Here is a 22,080-nt window from a genome sequence, read left to right as displayed (position 1 = left end):
CCAATCAGGTAACAGAGCGCTGCATAGCACCAGTTGCGTTACATTAGGACAAAACATCCATTCATTCCAAAACCGTGATCCATCACCCGATGCAGGGCAGGGGCATTGACCACCCGAACCCCGTTACCCTATGCTCATTTTATTATGGAAAATCTGAACACAAAAAAATGTTAATGCCGTGCTCCACCGAGTAGGTAACTGTGACTAAACACCCGGGGTCTCCCCACGGAAAACCGCGAAGCATGTGGACATCACGGGACGCCGGCGGGAGCTCAGCGCACACAAGCCCTGCACGCCTAGGCTCCTTTTTAACTTTGAAAAAAAAAAATCGTAATAAACAATTAATTTTTTAAACCACTGGGTTCCAACCAGCGTGGACTGCACTGTAAACTGCGTAAAGAAACACGATGCCTCCCCAAGGGACAGAGCACGCATCAAACCATGAAACGTGGACCTCACGGACTGCCGGGCAGGAGCTTTGCGCCCTGAAGCCCGGACCCTGACGGTCGTTTACTTTTGAAACTTGAAACAGAACAATTAATTGTAAAGTCCTGCGATCCCAACAGCGTAAGCTTCACTTCTCCAACTGTGAAGAGTAACACACGAGGCCTCCCCCAAGAAAAACCCGTTTCCAACCATTTCCGAGCCGTGCAACATGTGGACATCCCAAGGAGCACTGTGCACCCGAAACCTGGAACCGTACCCTCCTTCCTTTTCGTATGGGAGACCAGATCAGGAGGCTGCAAATTGGACATAGTCTGTGGGTAAGCAGCAACGCAGGGGTGAAAAACTAAAGTCCCGCTGCCATCCCAGGCCCCAGGGAGGGGGCCTTCCCCCCCCCCCCCAGGCCTGTGGATAGTTGATGTCCAAGGAGAGGGGGAGCCTCGCGGCACCTCCAGCCTCACACGACCGGAAAATCCCAGTGCCAGTGGAGAGGTGGGTGGGATCCTTGCCCTCCCCAACCCACGCAATATCTGGCTCGAGCGGACCGGAGTCCGGACCAACTCCGCTGAAAACCGAACTGCGGAGGAGAATCTGGTTGCTCTGCCCACGACCCCGGCAGGGGCCGCTGCTCCATATGCCCCGGGAGCTGACCTACCCACCCCCCAGACGGACTGCAGCCCAGGGGTCCCGGAGCAGGAAATAGCAGACGGGATCGGCAGGGACAGAAAGAGATGAATTGAACATGTAACCTTGTCCGTGAGCGCCCCCCCAGTTTCAGGCCACAGTGACTCGTTAAAAGCGCGAACTCGACCCGAAGGTAATGGGCGCTTTCCATAGCACCGCGTTTACATTACACATTCCGGCACGGGAAGATATTTGGATTGCCTGCAGATGCCTGACCGATACTAACACATGCGCGCCCCCTCCCCCGCAGCACCCACAACCTCTCTGGCTGGCGACTTGGGCCTGGCATTGTGCCCGCAACCCCCCCCCCCCCCGCCCGTGGTATTCCGACCACAGGGCCCCGTCACCTGGTGCTGCCCAGGGACAGGGCTGGGGAGGGGAGGCAGGCAAACTCACCGCGAGCGAGGGGCTCCGAGGCTGCTGGGCACGCGACGACCGAGCTGCAAGGCGAACGAGCGGACAAGAGGACGAGGAGGGGGCGGAGACAGTATATGAACCCCTGTCTCCTCCCCGCCCTCGCCGGAAGCAGCTATCTGCTGGGGTCTCCCCTGGACTACCCCAGGGACTCGACCTCCCACCCCTGTGCCTTCCTGTGGCACTAAGGCGGCCGCCCTGCAAGGGGCGGGCCCCTACGCAACCCCCCCCCCTGGGCAGCCTTACACAGCAGCCGGAGCGGCGGGGGGGTGCCTGTTCGGGGTGCACTGACTGGTGGGAGAACTTCGGAGCAGCAGGATGCCCAGTCGAGTCCTTTAGATCGGTGGGCTTTCAACGACGCGGCGCCTCGCATCGGCTGTGCTACGTGGGATCGTTACACCACGGATGCCGCTAGAGAGATGAAGTGGGTCCTCGTGCGAGCCGGCTAGAGGAGACTCTGCTGAGTAGGGCGCAGGGACCTCCTGGGCCTAAACAATTGTCTGCTTTGGGACCAAATCTCCTGGCAGTCCTTCTGGTGCCATTTTGAAGGGCATCACTACGCCTATTTCCCCAGCTCTGTGTGAACTACCTAAGGGACCCTTGACCAGAGACCTTTGAGCGCCACCCTTGCCCCGCTGCGAGCTTGATACTGGAGGTAATTGAGATCTAGCCTACCCATGTTGGCGGATGAGCCCTGGGGGTAGTTCTGGTGGCTTCAGACTCTCCGTCATCCTGCAGATTTTAAGCCGTGAGTGGGTGTGGAAAGATTGTGACTGTTGCAAAGGTAGCTGGGGGTGAACTGTGAGCAGAACAGCCTCCCGGTGGAGTGGCCTCTTTGTCTTTTGGGTTTTGCTCTGGGGGGCTGGTATGGGACTCTGCGAGCTCGCCTCCTGCCACTCTCTGGGCGCTGTTTTCGTACTTTGACCAGAACGGAGTCCTGAGGCGGTCAGAGAACAATAGCAAGTTTCGCCAACAGCCAGAGCTACTTGCCACTGCTAGAGACTCTGGGGCTTCCTTGAAGGATTGATGGACTTTTGGTGTCACAACAGTCCCGTGACATATGGGAGCTGCAAACTGTTCCATGCAGTGAGTGCTCACCCCTCTTGACATCTTGGACCAGGAACTTTGCTGGGGGTTAAAAGGGTTTGCTAACGCCCCTCCTTCTGTCATTTACACACCGCGCTAGCACCTCGTGGGCACAGCGACAGCGTGGAAAGCCTGCGGCTACAATGGCATTCTGAAGAGACTCCCTTACTCTACCCGTTGGGCTCCAAGACGGTCTACATCGTCTGATGGTACTGAACAAGGGGGGATCTCCCTTGGGTGGAGTTTGAGAGAGTGGGGCTGGTTTTATGGCTCCCCCGGTGTCCCCCCTGCTGACTCTCTATACCTGGCGATGGCGGATCTGTCGCGTTTGCCCTGCCCTCTGTGGAAATACTTTGTCCACATAGTTGCTACATTAATATCCCCCACATGCCAGCCATGCCCCAAGAACAAAGCCAACAAGGACCCGGACTCTGCCTCGTCTAGAGATAATCCAGGAACCTCTCTATGGTCTAAAACTAGCACGCAGTCGCAGGATGCCCCACGCCTTTGGCGTCTGCTCCAGACCAAGTAGGACTGGGAGTGCCGATTAAACAGGCCTTCACGGTGTCCTTCCTCCAAGATCTCAACGATGAAATAGGCTCCCTCAGACAGGATTTCAAAGCTGGCCTTCAAGACATCCGGAGGGAGGTCACGGAGATAGGCGAAAATGTGGATGACCTCGAATGCGGAATGGATGCTATATCCGAGGACCACGAGAGCTTGTGGAAAAGAAAGGCGGAGCTTGAGGACCAAAACTTCAGTCTACAGTTGAAGCAAGAGGACTTGGAAAATCGCAGAAGGTGAAATAACCTACTTAAAAGAGGTGTCCCACTGGGAACGGAGGGCAAAGACATCATGGCATATACGGCTGACCTCCTACATGCGATCCGAGAGGGAGAAGATGCGTCGCCCCCTATGCTGGACAGAGCTCATCGTGTGCAGAGTCCTCGCAATACACCTAATTTCATCCCAGATATTCTCACAAGGGTACATTTCTTTGCAGACAAGGAGGCTATCTTAAGAAAAAGGACATTTCTTACAATGGTCTATCGATCCAGATTTTCCAAGACTTGGCCCCAGCTACTCTGAAAAGGCGAAAGGAATTTTAAGTAGTCACAGACAAGTTCTGAGATCTTAATATCAAGTATCAATGGGGCCATCCTTTTGCTCTGTTGGTCACCTATGAAGGAAAGCGGCGAGCTCTCCGATCGCTGACAGAAGCGAAAAAGCTCTTACAACTCCTGATTGAATCAGAAGACGCAGACCACCCTACTCCCCGGGAACGTCCCGGAGGACCCTTACGCCCAGATTGGTCCATGGTTGGACCACCTAAACACACATGTCTTCAGGAGCAAGACTCTTCCCAGGCCAAACAGGAAATTTTTAATCACATCAGGGCCTTGAGTGACTCCTCTCTGCCGTCTTGCTCGCTGGCCCACTCTGAATAATGTGACAATATCTTGCTTCTTCTCTTGGTGTCTCGCTGCCACCTGTGCTATCAGGACTTTGGTCGCTCCGATTGGATCTTCTCCCCTAAATAACTCTGATCAGCTGGTATTTGATAGACGGGCGTCACACGATGGTACTACCAGTCCATCTCCATGAATGCACTCGCTACTGGGAAAGTCCCCTGGGCAATGACACTCCATGAGCCGTCATCGGCGGCGGTGCCCTGGCAGTGGGAGGGTTTTAATGCTGATCTTGCACGACTAGAAGCGGTTGGATGCGGAGGCCCACGAGATGCTCTGCGCTAGCCAGCCCCCCTCTCTTACAGGGTCCTCTCGGAAAGGGACCTTTCCAGAATGGCCTGTCCTTTGGACTTTGGGCTGTTCCTCAGAGACTCTGACAATGTTCGGCCCAGTTGGCCATGTACTTTGGCGTTCTTTGTTTTCCTTCTTTTTCTAGTTTTTCTTTTTCCTTTCCCTGCTGCACTGCTCATGGAGGGATGGGGACTGTCCTGTGGCGCTCTTGAGCCTTTGGGAAACCGTGGGAGATATCTAGCAAATATGGGGTTATTGGAGCGGTTCTCGAGTCTACTGCTGCGCTATGAGGTTGATATAGTGAGGCTGCTGAGTTCGCCATGGTGGCCTAAACGTTGCTATGGGCGAACGGACTGTTCAGAATGGATCTGACTGACCCTGTGAAGTTTCTCTCTTTGAACATAAAGGGGCTTAACTCTGCCAATAAAAGGCGCCAAGTTTGGCGGTATCTACTTCAGCACGATCCCAACATCATATTACTTCATGAGACCCACCTCCTCTCCTCGGCCACTCATCTCAATACTCACCCCTAGTACCCCTGGCAATTCTGGGCTTGTGCCCCTACTAAAACGGGTGGTGTGGCTGTTTTCCTTAAAGCCGGATGAGGTGTCCAAAATGCTAGGGCTACAAAAGACAAGAGTGGGAGGTTTTTAAAGCTCTAAATACTCTGGGGTAGGTGATCCCTGACCCTTGTGAACATTTATGCCCCCAATCGGAACCAGGATACATACTTAAGCTCCCACCTTCAGAATCTCCTTCACTCAGTCACCACACCGATTATTCTTGGGGGGATTTTAACTTGGTCTGGAACCCGGAATGGGATCACATGGTTCCAGCCGTCCACAATACTGTAGCAATGTCGGCCATTTAAAAATAAATGCTATCACGGATCTGGGACTATTAGACGCATGAAGGTACTTACAGCCAGACTCTAAAGACTACTCCTTTTACTCCCATGTACATCGTTCATAATCCCGTATCGACTACTACTTTCTTTCTCTACTATTACTAAGCACGCTCGCCACTGCGGAGATCTCTGATATCTCTGTCAGATCACGTGCATTTATCGATATCTCTACAATCCCCTAGGCCTCATGCGGAGGCCATCCCCAGGTGGAGGCTTCCGCCCTAGGTTCTACGAGACCCTGTTAACATAGCTGACATACGTAAGGAGATCAAGGCCTTTTTTATGGTAAATGACCTCACGCACACATCTGAAGCTACTAGGTGGGATGCTTTTAAGGCTACCTTCTGTGGGGTTATCTCTACTATTTCAATTACGAGAACCCGTGAATCCCGTCTTGTAGAAAATACACTCGCCGCGGACATTAAAACATTAGAACGACGGGATCACCATCAACCATCTCTTCGCAATAAACGTCTACTTGCAGAGGCACAGGATCAACTACGCTTACATGTAAAAAAACAACACCAAATGCACCACTCAACTTATACAATATGATTTAAGTAAGTCCAAATCCTTAGAGTTTTTTTCTTTTCAAAAAGTTCTTCTTTATTATGCAGTTAGTCATACAATCATAAAAATTTCCAAAGCAGCCAAAGCAGCCGACGCGTTTCGTCCACCTCTGGACTTCTTCAGGGCTGCAACAAATTTATACAAAAACGCAATATAAGTGATACACATAAAGACTAGACACAAACAATTGTGTCAACACAATGGAGGACATTATGGACATTATAGACGCATATTTAATACAAAAAGGATACAAACACCAATACACTTATATCACATCTATTTTGACAATTAAAATTCAACATATAACATTGCAAAAAGGAATCCATAATTCATAAAATATCAATTGATCTTTACAACATCGTATCTGTGACAAATTGACTGGTTGAGTAGGTCGATGAGTGTGTGAAAAGAATATATGAACACTCCTCACAGTATGCCACATAAAACGGCCTTAAAGGGCTAATTTGTTGAAAAAAGGTAAGACTAATGTAAGGCAATGGGTGGCAGACCACCAGAGACTAATATAAAATACCAGAGCAGAAATGAACGTGACAATTCAAAAGGTGAGCAAAAAGTGTCACCTAGTGGGGACAGCGTTAGTAAACCCCAATCTAGGTCTAACTTGGATAAGGAGAAAAAGAAGAGACATAGTAACTACAGGAAAGAGGAAGGAATGTACACACCAAAAGAGTTGTAGAAAGTGTCACCGTCTTTGGATTCTGTCTTTCTTCTTTCTAATCCCTCACTATTTCAATTGGAAGTATTGCTGGGAATGAAAGTCAGATTCCCTGGGGGAAAGAGAAGACACATATAGTGCGCTGGTATAACAAAAAGATAAATACATAGAGTCGCCAAGATAAGGGTCATAAAAATATGGATGAGGGAAGGCCAAGGGGGGGTTTTCACATGTACTAAGTGTTGCGTCTGCAAGATTGGAAAAAATAGAACTCGTACCTTCCAATTTAACACTGAAAGAGTGCACAAGATCAGACACATTATCACATGCAAAACCAAGTTTGTGACATACATTTTGGGATGCCCATGTAACAAGATATACGTAGGCAGTACCAAAAGAGAACTAAGGGTTAGGATACAAGAACACCTTAGGGCAGTAAACAACGGGGACCTCAGATATCCCATAACATCGCACTTTCAGGAAGAACAACATAAGCCCAATGAGTTATGGTTTTTTGGAATAGACCACATACCGATTTCACCGAGGGGAGGAAATAGAGAACAGGCTTTAAGAAGGAATGAAGCTAGTTGGATATGTAGACTCCGTTGTGTGGAAATGGGTCATAATAGTGAATCGGAAATGCACTATTTTCTTTAAAACTAGCAGAACATCCTTCAAGCTCTCCCTTCTTGTGGCCACACTTTACACTATCTGTATTGGAACGAAATGATAATTGTAATGATATCATTGCGATATGATCAAAGTTCTTCCTTCAGTATGCTTTATGAGAACGATTATTTGTGGTTGGCATTAATATAGTTCCCGTGATGTTGTGTTCTGTATTATGTTTTTGATGAGCACTCCTTTCCGTATGTCATATGACTTGGGCCAAATGTGAAGCTTGTGATGATATGCTCATTATTTTCCATTTGAATCTTTATTCTGAACACCATATGACGTTGGCTCTATTCATTCAGTCTTATTTTTGTCCACTTTCCCTTCTCATGGTTACATCTCTTGGGGAGTTTGAGCCCCTTTGGGCGAATATGGTTGGCTAATTCTTGCGTATGTTTACCTCCTTTCTTGATGCCCCTTTCCAAATGTCCATTCTTTCTTAGGGGTTTCCAACTTAGCGCTATGCTGTGTTCGGCTCCGACTCACCGACCTCTCTGATCTCGAATCATGAGATTGTGGGCATTGGGCTTATTAAGAGCCCTTACCTCTACCCACACTCTGGTCTGGTCTCCCTAACAACTCAAATGCCAATTTGATTAGATTTACTTTACTTCTTTGTTTATATTAATCTCATTTTCGGAGGGTACCCTCACTTCATCACTTCTTTAACATGGCGGTCGCTTTTTCACCGGCAACCGTCCCCTTCAGGACATACTGACTCATCCAAAATGGCGATTGTTCCACTCTATTTCCCATCCGCTATTCGATGTCCCTCCAAATGTTATTTATTGATATTACCTACATGGTTCTCCCATATATCACTTGATTTTCGATTACTTAGTATTTCACAGCAAACTCTTGTCTGTTTCAGATTTTTACCCACCAGACACATTGCCAATTTATTTGACCGCCACATTGATTTATATTACCTTTCAAAGAGGGCGGCCATTTCGTTATTCCGTTTCTGTTGTGACTATTTATCGACATTTGAGTTTGCTGAACCTTTGGTTCCGGGACTTCAAGTGGGACATTCTTTTGATTTTTGTTACTTAGTATGGACACCATTTAAGCAAGGAAACACATTACCCCCCACTCTTCCGATTTTCCTGACCACCACATAGGTTCATTACACCTTTCAAAGATGGCGGCCAGTCTGCTCCGACTCACCGACCTCTCTGATTTCGAATCCCGAGGTTGTGGGCATTGGGTTTATTAAGAGCCCTTACCTCTACCCACACTCTGGTCTGGTCTCCTTGACAATTCAAATGGCAATTTTATGAGATTAACTTTACTTCCTTGTTAATATTAATTTCATTTTCGGAGTTTACCCTCACTTCATCACTTCTTTAACATGGCGGTCGCTTTTTCTCCGGCAACCGTCCCCCTCAGGACATACTGACTCATCCAAAATGGCGGTTGTTCTACTCTATCTCCTATCCACCATTCGATGTCCCACCTAATGTTATTTATTGATATTAGCTACATGGTTTTCCCATATATTACTTGATTTTTGATGACTTAGTATTTCATAGCAAACTCTTGTCTGTTTTATGATTTTTAATACCTACCAGTCACATCGCCAATTTATTTGACCGCCACATAGATTTATATTATCTTTCAAAGATGGCGGCCAGTTCGTTATTCCGTTTCTGTTGTGACTATTTACCGACATTTGAATCTGCCGAACTTTTGGTCCCGGGACTTCAAGTGGGACATTCTTTTGACTTTTGTTACTTAGTATGGACACCATTTAAGCAAGGAAACACATTACCCCCCACTTTTCTTATTTGCCTGAACACCACATAGGTTCATTACACCTTTCAAAGATGGCGGCCAGTCACTCTATCTTTTTGGATGGGACACTCGGGCATTGATTTAAATTCCCGCGTTTTGGGTTCTAGAAACCAGGTGTTATCCTTTTCCCCTGATATGGACACTATTTAAACAGGATTCCTCCATTACAGGTCCGGTTGCTACCTGACAGGGTCGGTGCCTTTCCTTATTTGGACTAAGATACGGAATCGGATAAGCTTGCTCACGCCTTTCTTTTTCTACACTAGCCCGTTTTAGGTCTCATATTATTGCCATTGGATGCCATGGGGAAGTCCATATTGTTACTGCATAGCCTTTTGCCTTTGCTCAGATGTCGCCTTAAGATGATTCCATACTTGGATTGACACATGGCACTTTACCCCCTTTTTGATCGCCTCAAGTGCTTTTAATGTAATTGACTTTATGATGGGAGGTTGAGATAGGCATGACATTTCTCCATGAGATGATGTTTCTTTCCCTTCCCACTCCTTTCATGAAGTATTAGTATTGGATTTTTTGACGTTCTATTATTGATTGGATGCTCTTCACATATGTCCTCTATTATAGGTATCTCGGAACGTGTTATAGCTGTCCTTATCATTGGATGACTATCTATATAAAATCATCATGACATTGGCATGCCTCACCTGGGCTACTCAATAGACAACTTCTCTGCATCGAATAGTATGTTTTTTAAAAAGAGTGAGTAAGATATTTTTATGACCCTTATCTTGGCGACTCTATGTATTTATCTTTTTGTTATACCAGCGCACTATATGTGTCTTCTATTTCCCCCAGGGAATCTGACTTTCATTTCCAGCAATACTTCCAATTGAAATAGTGAGGGATTAGAAAGAAGAAAGACAGAATCCAAAGACGGTGACACTTTCTACAACTCTTTTGGTGTGTACATTCCTTCCTCTTTCCTGTAGTTACTATGTCTCTTCTTTTTCTCCTTATCCAAGTTAGACCTAGACTGGGGTTTACGAACGCTGTCCCCACTAGGTGACACTTTTTGCTCACCTTTTGAATTGTCACGTTCATTTCTGCTCTGGTATTTTATATTAGTCTCTGGTGGTCTGCCACCCATTGCCTTACATTAGTCTTACCTTTTTTCAACAAATTAGCCCTTTAAGGCCGTTTTATGTGGCATACTGTGAGGAGTGTTCATATATTCTTTTCACACACTCATCGGCCTACTCAACCAGTCAATTTGTCACAGATACGATGTTGTAAAGATCAATTGATATTTTATGAATTATGGATTCCTTTTTGCAATGTTATATGTTGAATTTTAATTGTCAAAATAGATGTGATATAAGTGTATTGGTGTTTGTATCCTTTTTGTATTAAATATGCGTCCATAATGTCCATAATGTCCTCCATTGTGTTGACACAATTGTTTGTGCCTAGTCTTTATGTGTATCACTTATATTGCGTTTTTGTATAAATTTGTTGCAGCCCTGAAGAAGTCCAGAGGTGGACGAAACGCGTCGGCTGCTTTGGCTGCTTTGGAAGTTTTTATGATTGTATGACTAACTGCATAATAAAGAAGAACTTTTTGAAAAGAAAAAAACTCTAAGGATTTGGACTTACTTAAATCATATTGTATAAGTTGAGTGGTGCATTTGGTGTTGTTTTTTTACATGTACATTCCAGTAACTGGAACGGCATTGTGCTGGCGGGTGCTAACCAAAATTGCACACTTATGGTGAATGGAATATATCACCAGTAGATACATTGAGTCATTCTTAAATCCGGTGCTGTCCTAGAGGGTTACCGCTAGCCTTGTGTGTTTGCTTTTGTTCAACTACGCTTACACCGCACTAATAAGGCGGAGAGACTGCTGCTTGCCCTTAAACAGAAATTTTATATGGGTGGGGACAAGGTGGGGACATGTCTTGCGCGACGTCTTCAGGCTCGGGACATGAGGATGCATATAGCTAAACTCAAGCGCCCGGATGGTACATGGGCTATCTCAGAATCTAGGTCCACAAGCCTCTCGGATTTCTATGGGGCACTATACTCGGACGCTCCCTACCCTCGTGAAGCAGTCTGGGAATTTTTAGACACTTGCCCTTGGGAAACTATTAGTGCCTAGCATAAGCGTCTGGTGGAGGAACCCATCTCGCAGGAGGAAATAGTGAAAACTCTGAAACAGCTCCCATTGGGGAAAACTCCGGAACCCGATGGCCTACCTGTACCCTTTTATGGTGTCTTTTACCTGCAACTGCAAGAACATTTATTACACCTTTTTAACAGTTTTACGGAGGCTTTAGGCCTTACTCCGACCACGGCAGAAGCAGAGATTGTTCTTGTGCCAAAACCCGGGAAAGACCACTCTTTCCCTCACTCGTATCGCCCTATAGCACTCTTAAACACAGACGCTCAGATCAACACTAAGATCTTGGCGAACCGGCTGGGACTCCACCATCCAGGTCTGATTGACCCTGATCAGGTCGGGTTGATCCACCAACAGCAGGGAGCAGGGTGGGTCTGAGCCCGATAATGATCTCTAGATTAATAGCCTCTTACACGCACCCTACTACCCGCATCCGGTTAAATGGACGTCTCACCGCTTCCATCCCGATTCATCGCGGTACCAGACAGGGATGCCCTTTGTCCCCTCTGTTATTTGTCCTCTTTGTGGAACCCCTTGCTATTGCTATTAGACGTAATCCTGAAATCCGGGGTATACCTTTTGGGGGATATGATCACAAGGTTTCCCTTTTTGCAGATGATCTGCTTCTTTCTCTTTCCTCCCCGTCCTCCTCTCTTCCAGCATTAGCCACACTTTTACGATCTTTCGAGATAGCGTCGGGATTCCAAATTAATCTTGCTAAATCTTATGCCCTCAACCTCACCCTACCGGCTTTGGAAGTTCGGGACCTAGAAAGTTTACTCCCTCTCCAGTGAACAGACGAGTCGATCAGATACCTAGGATTAGACTTGACCCCCTTGCTTTCCTCTTGGACATCGACTAACTGGCCTAGATTTAGGGGTGCGATACGAGAGGAATTATGTCCTCTTGCATGCTGGAACGTATCAATGCTATAAAAATGTCAATTCTTCTGAAGATTTTGTATTTATTCCAATCCCTTCCCACACCGATACCTCAGGCTGATATTTTTTCGCTCCAACGTGACTTCACCTCTTTCATATGGGGCGGGTGCGCCCGCGTTTTTCTAATAGGATCCTGATGTTGCCTCAGGACCGGGGTGGACTCGCATGCCCTAATCTTTTGGAATACTATTGGGCCTGTCATCTTTGGTATATTTCAGAATGGGTGGTCCGTGAGAAACAGTGGTTCCATATGGACCTGGTGGTTTCCTGTAGGCCCTTGTGGGATCTGGCTTGGCTCTCTCGTGGAGCTTGACCCCGTAGTGCCTACATTGCTACCCCTAGTAAAACTGTTCTGGAAATTTGGGATAAGTTGGCTGTTTCCCGTGGTCTGACTACTTTCCCTTCCCCTAACACCCCTATTGTGCGTAATCCCATGTTCCCCGTGCATTGCAGTCTCGGGCGTTTGGCGCGTGGTCTGATGGTCGGGTTATCCAGGACTTGTTTCTAGGCGACACACTCCTCTTGTTTGATCAATGCAAACGATCCTTCCACCTTACGAGGGCGCTCGGATGCAATACTATCAGTTACGACATTGATTGCTTGCTCAAGCCTATGCCCAAGGAGCTGCTAGAAAACTCAGACTTTGAAACCCTAGTGTGTCAATTTGCTGGGTCGAGGTGATTGATTTCTCGCACCTACACCGTCTTGTAACACTCACATCAGCCCCTGCCTCACACTTACCAAAAGCAATGGAATACAGACTAAGGGGAAGACATAGCTCCAGAATGTTGGGCCCGGTTATGGCAGGATATCCCGAAAATATACCATAGCGCAGCGCGAATCGGCATACAAGCTTATGTCGTGTTGGTACTTTACCCTGGTTCGACTTCACCAGATGCTATAAGATTTCCCCCCGACTTGTTGGAGCTGTCTGGCTGACAGAGGGGACATTCTACATTTTCTATGGTGGTCTTGCCCGAGCCTTGAAATTTTTGGAAAGACATCCTCAGTCATATGAAGGATGGGTTTCCCTATCCCATCCTCCCCGTTGGGCACCATACTAGACATTAGACCCCCGACAATGACGGCCATGAAATGTGCAGACTACAGATGCTGGGCTGGGTGCAGCCAGGCAATCCATAGGTTTATTTTGGAAGATCCCCCCCCCCCCCCCCCCCCCCCCAAGTGGACACTTGGTTCCTCCGTTCTAGCCGTTGAGTTGCTCACTGCACGTGTCAACCAAGCGGATGCCAAATTCACCCATGTTTGACAGCCTCTAATACTGCACCTTCCTAGTATGGAGCACTCTCGATTGGTTCCCCCTAGGCTACGAGCTCTGCAGCTGTTTGATGACTCCCTTGAACCTTATGTGGGGGGGCCATCAGCAAGATTCCCCTGAACCGATAACCTTCGTAGAAGAGGCCTCACCTTTCCCTTTACACCATGACATCTGACCCCCTCCAAACACAGATTATTCTTAATGCAACTTTCCTTGCTCCCTCCCTTGATTGAGCGGTTTGATCCACTCTTCTTTCTTCCTCTTTTACTCTTCTTTCTTCTTTCCTACTGTTTAATGTGAGCTAAGTGCCCCTGATTTCACTCAATTTGGAATATTAGTTTGTCTAGTGTATGAGCCAGGTGAGTAGGTTACCCTACAGGTTGCTTTATATAAATCACCTAATGATGTTGGTTGGAAAAGCCTCCATAAGACTTCAGCGATGTCTGATGCTGTCCCTGTGTCTTCCCCGAACTGTGAGAGAAGCCTTGTAACCGTAACAGGGTCAGCAACATATTGTTTTGCTTTCTGCTTTACTTCTTCTCCCTTCCTTTGTAGTGCGGGCTAGGGTGAGAATGTACTGACTCCTTCATTTACGTTTTATTCGAAATGTTCTGACATCCAAAATTGAGTGATGATTTTCTTTTTATCTCGTTTTGGTGGGGCTACTTAGGCTTCACTTGTGTGTTATGTTTTCAATAAACCGTTTTGAAACAGAAAAAGAACACAGTGGACCACAATGAGGTTGCTGCCCTTCTTCTCTTGGACCTTTCACTAGCCTGTGACACAGTGGCTCATTATACACTCATACAAAAACTTGAGGAAGCTGGAATAGAGGGCACAGCTCTCATTTGGATCCCTTTCTACCTACACAACATAATAAATATTATACATATCCCCTCCATTCTCTTCTAAACCATGCCACATTAAAGTAGTAGTAGCAATAAGTAAATGCTTTTTTTGTATGGTTAACCCCACGTTTTTCAACTGATGCTGCTGATTTCTCGACTGAGTGCACTGGGGACTGCTGTAGTGTATTTTTGTAAATATTGTGTTGTCAAGTTACATGTATGTTTTTCTTATGACATGAGCATAATGTTGTTCACATATGCTCTTTAAACAAATGCATAAACAAAAGGTGAAATAAAAACACCAAACCCACTTTGTGTCAAAAGGGGTTTGTCTAAACAGGTGTAGTTAAGCAGTACGTCCAAACAATTTATTGTTTCTAGTTTAACTGGTGGCCCAGTTTGGGCGTAATTACGGGCACAACACCCATTGTTCTAAAAAATTGTTGTGCGGGCTTCTGCCCATGTGGGTATTCTTGAAATACTAGTCTTAAGGGGTTCTAATTCGTTTCATGGTTTTGCTACACAAAGCTTAACCAAATTTTGGTCATGTCTGAGAAAGATAACTTTCCTTCACAGAAGACCACATTCAAAGACCTATTTCTCCACCTTCCTTGTTTCCACTGTTAATTTAAGTTCAACTGCGAAAACTCAGACTGAGTCGGAGAAACTGCTAAGATTACAAAAAAAAGCAGATTAGAACAGAACTACACAGGTATTTCCTTTTGGAAAACTTGAAGGCTGGCACCATTCCATGGGGACTTCAGGTTAAGAATGTCCCTGTGATTTTCACTGAAGACCCAGAATACAAAAAGGGCTTTAGTTTTATTAGCACGAAGTGCAGCAGCTATTTGATGGTGCACTCTGTTGAAACTGCCCAAAGATTGTGTTGCACGCAAGCTGACGAAATCAAACAATTCATTCAATCTATTAAAGATAATCATTCAGTCACTGAGGCAAAAGCCTTATTGGAAAACATTGATAAGGAGATCGCTACTTTTAAGGATAACACAATTAATTAAAAAAACCTCCAAGTTTGAACGAGATAAAAAATCTTTTAATCTGGAAACTGTTTATCCTTATTTAAGAGAAGACTTTTATACGAGAGAGGATTCCTGCAGGTTCCTATCGGAAAACAGAGGTAGATCTAGACGCAAGTTTTTGACCACTGAGACATTGTCATCAGATTCCACAGGTGACTCCGACGCGGGTGAAGGACCATCTCATACTAATCAACAACGAAAAAACATACATTTTTTAGGGGTGAGCTAACAACAGAAACGAGAGCGATACAAACCCCAACCATGGGAAATGCGCACCAGGTGCCAATACTACAAGTCGTGAAAAAAACATCAATCATAAATTTATCTCAGAAGATATTGACACCTGAACAAGAAGCAGTTTTAGAGCTTGGCTTGAAATGTATTCCTAGTCGAAAACAGGATCTCGTCCACCTTAAAATGGAAGCCATGGAATTGTTTCAAAAGATCAGACTTCACATGTTTTTTAAAGACAAAGAATTGCCAAGCACTGGAGAGGTGATAGGTTTACGAAATAAATCCACGTTTCTTCTCAGTCACCTCACTGTTCCGAGAAATATCATCACATTCGAACGGACGGTCCTATCCTCCCTCAATCAACTAAACAGTGAAAAAGTGTTCGTCAAGGGTAATATGTCGGCTCCTCAAAGGTTGGCGATCAGAGAACTTTAGGAGGACAAGGAAGTTGTTATCAAACCGGCCGATAAAGGTGGGGCAACAGTGGTCTGGTCCAGAGAGGCCTACTTGGAAGAAGGAAGAAAACACGTTCTGAATCAAACTTGGTACAAAAAGATTCCATCCGACCCTGTCAAACAGATCCAGAGCGAAATTAAAATCATCGCCGATGAAGGGTTTGAAGTTGGAGTTCTGGGTCCTAAAGAACATGAGTACCTTACGAAAAAATACCCAAGAACACCTGTGATTTACTTCCTCCCGAAGGTTCAAAAGAATGCAACTTCACCGCCGGGCTGTCCCATAGTTTCGGGGTGTGACTTGTGTTGGAGCCTATTTCAAAATACGTAAATATATTCTTGAAGGAATTCTTGAAACATGTTGCATCATACCTAAGGGATTCGACCGACTTTATTAACAAAGTCGAGGGCTTTCAGTTTGACCCGGGCCAGCACAGACTAGTTACGATGGATGTCGTGTCTTTATACACACAAATTCCCCAGGAGGATGCTCTGGATGTCTTGGAATCAAACTTGGAAGGCAGAGAATGTCCCCATCGTGTACCCACCAGTTTCATTGTGAGCCTCGCATCACTGGCATTGAAACGCAACTACTTCAAGTTTGAAATGGACTACATTATCCAAGTGAAATGAACCGCCATGGGATGTCCCTTCGCGCCAGAGATGACGATTCTCTATATGGCGCGGTATGAATAACATTACATCTATAACAATAACCCCTTCAGCTAATTTGTGGCACAGTGGTAACGATATATAGATGACGTCTGGTGCATCTGGACCGGCACAGAAGATGAACTGCTGAAATTTCATGTGTGGCTGAATGATCGAAACCCGGACGTCCAATTCTGCTTAACCCACAGTTTAACAAGTTTAACATTTCTAGATGTGGAGGTACGGCCCACTGAATCGGGATTGATTACGACATTGTATACTAAACCGACTGACAGAAACACTGCCCTTCATTTGCAAAATCACCACCCAAAAAGTCTTAAGGACAATTTGCCATGTGGCCAGTATCTGCGTGTCCGACTGAACTGTACACGTAAGGAAGATTATGAAATACACTCTAAATCCTTGACCATGAAATTAAAAGAGAAGGGCTACCCGTCAAAACTACTTGAGCATTCCAGCAAACGCGCATGGTTTACACCACGTGATGTTCTACTTGAAAAACATACCAAAAAAAACATGACATGTCTGGTGTGTTTCCACATTTGGTCAATACACTAACTCCTTCAAAAAAAAAATTGTGCGCCAGAATTACCATTTGATAAAGGATGTTGATAAGGACCTTCAGATCCCGCTGTTTGCATTGAAAAAGAGCGTCAGTATTGAACAGCGCATTATCAGAGCATCGGATGACCCCCCCCCCCCCCCCCCCTCCCCCAAAAAAATACCTGAGACATTGCGTCATTTTATGAATTTACCGCCAGTAGTGGGCCACCATAAATGGAAATTGTCAAGCCTGCAGTTCCACCATTGAAGGGAACGAATTTGCAAATGGTAATGACAAATGGAAACACAATGACTTTACAACATGTAAGACGAAGAACGTAGTCTACGGCATCATTTGTCCATGTTCTTTGACCTATATTTGGCAAAACTACACAAGAAATAGGACCCCGAATATCCCATCACCGATCAAGAATTAGGAACAAGGAGGCCAATGCACCCCTGGTTGCGCACTTCGAAGAAGCTAACCTTACAGAAAAAGATTTCAGATGGACTATTCTGAGCGTGATTAAACAAAATCCCAGAGGAGGGGACCCGGAGAGGGTATTGCTCCAAAGAGAAGCCTACCTTATTATGCGCTTTAATACTGCTATTAGTGGACTGAATGAGATGTCTGAGATTAATAGACTTTGATTTCACATCTTCTGAATACGTGAAATGCGTGCCCAGTGTAATTACATTTTAAATGATAGACCAAACCGGTCCATTCCACATCTTACTTCACGGACCGATAAAAAAAAGTCATCATCCAGAATGCTTGGAGTAAAGCAGATGATGCAATCCTCATCGGGCAATCCACAAATCGGGTCTGGAAAGCGCCGGTTTCCTTTTCCGCATTACAGAGATGCCGAAGGAACGAAGGTCCTGAGTCTGACGAAAAAACAGGCAAGTTTCTTTATTCATCACACTCATCCACTCGCACGACTGATTGAACCTTTTTAAAAGGTTTTTCATTGTTTTAGCAAACTCTATTTTTTCATATTCAATAGGAACTGTGTCACAGGCTTAGCAGTCTCAGCGCCCCTTCTTCGCAACTAATGGCGAGATACGTTCTCTTGCAAGTGAGTTCTTACTGCTCCTCCCTGAAGAGTGTTTTCACTTTTGTAATGTGGTCGCGAGCAACCACACATGTTTAAGAATAAATCCCCTCGTAATGTTTTTTCAGGTCATCACTCATGCGTGACCTGGTTTCACTCGGCCCCATAGTTGTGAATTGAACACCATCGGACAAAAAAGATTATTCATATTGTGAATAAGTCAGTCTAGTGACTTACATAAGGCAAGTTAATTTGTAATTAGGCACGCATTTTAACCACGCACATGGAGAATGCCGTGGAGTTCTTGTTTAAACGTCTTTAGGGACATAATGTTCACTAGTGTGCACCTTAAAATCCGCTTTTTTGAATTACTTTTTCCAGAACTTTGAATGAATATCGCGCTACGCCGCTCTTTTGAATGCCTGACATCAACCGTGCTTGCCTTCCTCGTTTGAAAGGTAAGAGCAGACTAACAAGTTGAGCAAATAAAGATAGGACAAGTTAAAGGTGTATCCTATACTTACGTTAAGTTTTATATTTATCACATTGTAGAGTCTGACCGAGTCCTGGTCCTGAAGAGAACCCCCAAATGAAAATAGGGTTCAGAAACGCGTCAACCATATACAGCTAGCCACCAGCATCATCATTTCACTGAATAAATCAGTGTACAAACAAGGCATCCAGCCTGTTGTAATCTTAACGCTTACTAGCTGTTTATAGCAGGTCACAGTATGGCAAAATATAAACATCTGTACCGCTATTGTTCCCTTTTCAAATTAAGAACTGGTCATTCATGTTGTCAATGTTCTGTTATGTAGTCTTGAAATGTAAATTGTAGTTTATTTTTGTAAATATATTGTGTTGTCAAGTTACATGTATGTCTCTTTCTTATGACATGAGTCTAATGTTGTTCACATATGCTCTTTAAACACATGCATAAACAAAAGGTGAAATAAAAACATCAAACCCACTTTGTGTCAAAAGGGGTTTGTCTAAACGGGTGTAGTTAAGCAGTACGTACAAACAATGTATTGTTTCTAGGACTGCTAACCAGACCTTGGTGCTGGTGCCCTGACCCTAAAGTGTATGTTGAATTGGATGTACCCAATTAAAAATGGTTACCTGTAAGTCCCAAGTATATGGTACCCTAATACCCAGGGCATGTTAGTTAGAGGAATACTCCAGGACTTTCAGCACTGGTTGTGCCCCAAGTAAAATGAGTCCCCCAGTCCACCACTGCAGACTGGCAGAGCAGTCATTCACTGCTAGCCCAGCTTTGCCATTGAAAGCAATGTCAAATCTGCTACTTCCCTGTACATCCGTGCAAGTCACTTCTCTGGCAGGGAGAACAAGTCCTAAGGCAGAGTGCAACATATGATGCAGGCAGGACATGTATTTTACATGTCCTGGCATTAAAGCAAGTGAAACCGCTATATTTAGTGTGGAAAGACTTGGTCACCGAATTGGCGAGTACAGAATTGCACGCTGGCTAAGTCCTGAATGGTGTGAACAAAGTGGGCACTCCATGGTACCAAACAACTTGTTACATTAACCCCGATTTGTATAGCCCGACTTGTATCTCAAGTTGAAATGAATGTAACTTGTTGCCGTGTGCAGCTTTTTTTGTAAAGCTGCTACCTTGTTGCCTTTAAATTTCCTGTGCCTTCACTGGCACTCATGGTCTTCCAAGGCAGTGTTACCGCCCTCCTGCAGGAAGCTACTTGAGTGTTAGCCCCAAAAGACAGGCTTCAAATGAGAAGCTGCCTTTGAAGGGCAGATGTCTCCCACTGGGAGGGATGGCTGACCCATTGTGTAGGCAGACAGGCTGCTCGTGGGGAGCAGAGAGAGGAAACCAGTAACCAAACCGGTTTCCCCAGGAGCGTGTACCCCTGAGGTAGCCACACCTCAAGGGTGGGCTGGGGAGGTCGGAACACGGGGAAAGGGGTCTCACCAACTTGAGTGGGCAGAATGGTGCATCCTGTCATAGTCAGATGCCACGCTCCACAGGAAGTGGTCACCAACTGGGAGGGGACCTGGTAGCCCGTTAGCTACCAACTGCATTCTACCCTGAGGACATTTTCAGAGTATATTAGGGCCACCCCTGACACCCAGACCTCAGATCTCATCCGACTTGTAAGAAGGACCAAAGAAGGACTGCACCAAGGGACCAGCAAAGAGAGGTTGCACCGTCGGACTGCACCTGCTGCACTTGGTGGCTAGCTGGAGGAAAGTGCCCCTTTTGAAATGCTAACCCCCATTTTTGCTTGGTATTTGGTGCAATTTTCACAGGAGTGCACTGGGTTCCTGCTGGCCAGGTCCCCAGTGCCAGATCCCTTTCCCCTAAAACTGTAGAACTGTTCACCCAATTGACAATAGCATTAGCACCCCCTGTAAGTCCTTAGTAAATGGTACCCCTGGAACCTAGGACAGGGAGACCAAAGAGGGTCCCTAAGGGCTACAGCAGGTATTGTGCCACCCCTCACCACAGTCATGCAAACTGGCATTGCAGGATGTGTGACATTGTGCAGAGAAAAGTGAAGACACATTGTGGCGACCTCCTGTCAACATACCTGCAGGCACTGCATGTAATATAAGTAAGTCACCCCTACAGCAGGCTTTACAGCCCTAAGGTAGGGTACATTATTGTACATGTGAGGACAGATCTCAATGAGCTGATATGCCCCTGTGATGTCTAAGTTGATTCTTGGACATTGCCAGCGAACAGGGAAGCCATCTTGAGTATATGTACGATTTACAGGTTCCCCACAGCTACATGATGGCTTCACTGAAACTAAAGCTGTTTGGTATCAAACATTTCGTATTATTAAGCCTACACTTATTCCAGTGATGGATTTATTAATACATGCACCCTGAGGGCACCTTAGAGGTTTCCCCTGAAAACTTACCGACCTCTAGTGTACTGGCTGACTTGTGTAGACCAGCCTGCCACCACAGACCAGTTTCTGACCCCTGCATGTGACAGGCCATGCTCTTTGAGGGTACAGTGCCTGCTTCGGCTGGAGGTGTTGTCACCTCCTCCAAGCAGGATGGCTAAGTAATCAGCATATCAAGGCAGGAGGCTCCAAAGTCCTCTGCTGCCTTTGATATACGACCCCGGCTTCCCCGGACTTGAAAGATGCCACCCGTTGCAATGAGGCTAATTTGGCACCAGGACAGGCGGGAAAATTCGCTAATCAAGAGGCGTGTTCCCTAGAAGGCTAGTTCCACCCCTAAGGTGGGCTACCTGATGTGAACACGAACATTAGTATTCCACTATCTTGGTTTTGGTGGAATTAAGCTCACTGTGTCAGGGTTATGCCCACTGGTTATATAGGGGGTGTAGTCACTCTAAAGGTAGTTAGCCCATTGGCTAATCACCGTCACTCCCATTAACGCCCCTAAATTGAGTATTAGGTGGTACCCCTGAGGCCAGGAACTTAGATTTGACAGATCCAGAAGAAGAGGAAAAAGAAGAGGCATGTGAGAATGAAAACTGAAGACTGCTGTGGACTTTTGGCATCAAACCGTGCATTAAACACTCAAGAAATCAAGAGCACAGTCCTAACCAACTTTATGCACAGGGAAAAACTACTAATCTTGGGTTCCAGAGTAATGTGCTACTCGCTGAAAGCATAGTTTCAATATCTTGTAGGGGTCATAAGCGTTATATAAATACATTTACAATTACATTAAATTAAATTACACATGGATCACTTAATCTTTTGCTTTAATGATTGTGTTGTTCAAGTCTCTTTTCCCATAGGTTTCTTTAAAGCTTTGGCCTCTTGTTGGAATCTGAACCTGAGGGGGAGCCCATTAGGGTGAAATGAAGTTACTGACATTTTTTTTCCCAGTGTGGTTCT

At 45.7% G+C, this 22,080-nt stretch overlaps 1 protein-coding gene across 9 annotated transcripts in view; it reads left to right on the top strand.

Moving 5' to 3' along the window:
• WDTC1 (WD and tetratricopeptide repeats 1) overlaps positions 1-22,080 on the top strand; it is a 475,018-nt gene that overhangs the window by 211,763 nt on the left and 241,175 nt on the right. The gene's annotated exons all lie outside the window — the stretch shown is intronic.

The sequence above is a fragment of the Triturus cristatus genome, chromosome 3_2 (genome assembly GCF_964204655.1).
Source record: "Triturus cristatus chromosome 3_2, aTriCri1.1, whole genome shotgun sequence".
Taxonomy (NCBI): domain Eukaryota; kingdom Metazoa; phylum Chordata; class Amphibia; order Caudata; family Salamandridae; genus Triturus; species Triturus cristatus.
The sequence above is the reverse complement of the archived record's forward strand: the minus strand, read 5'-3'. Positions and strand labels throughout refer to the sequence as shown.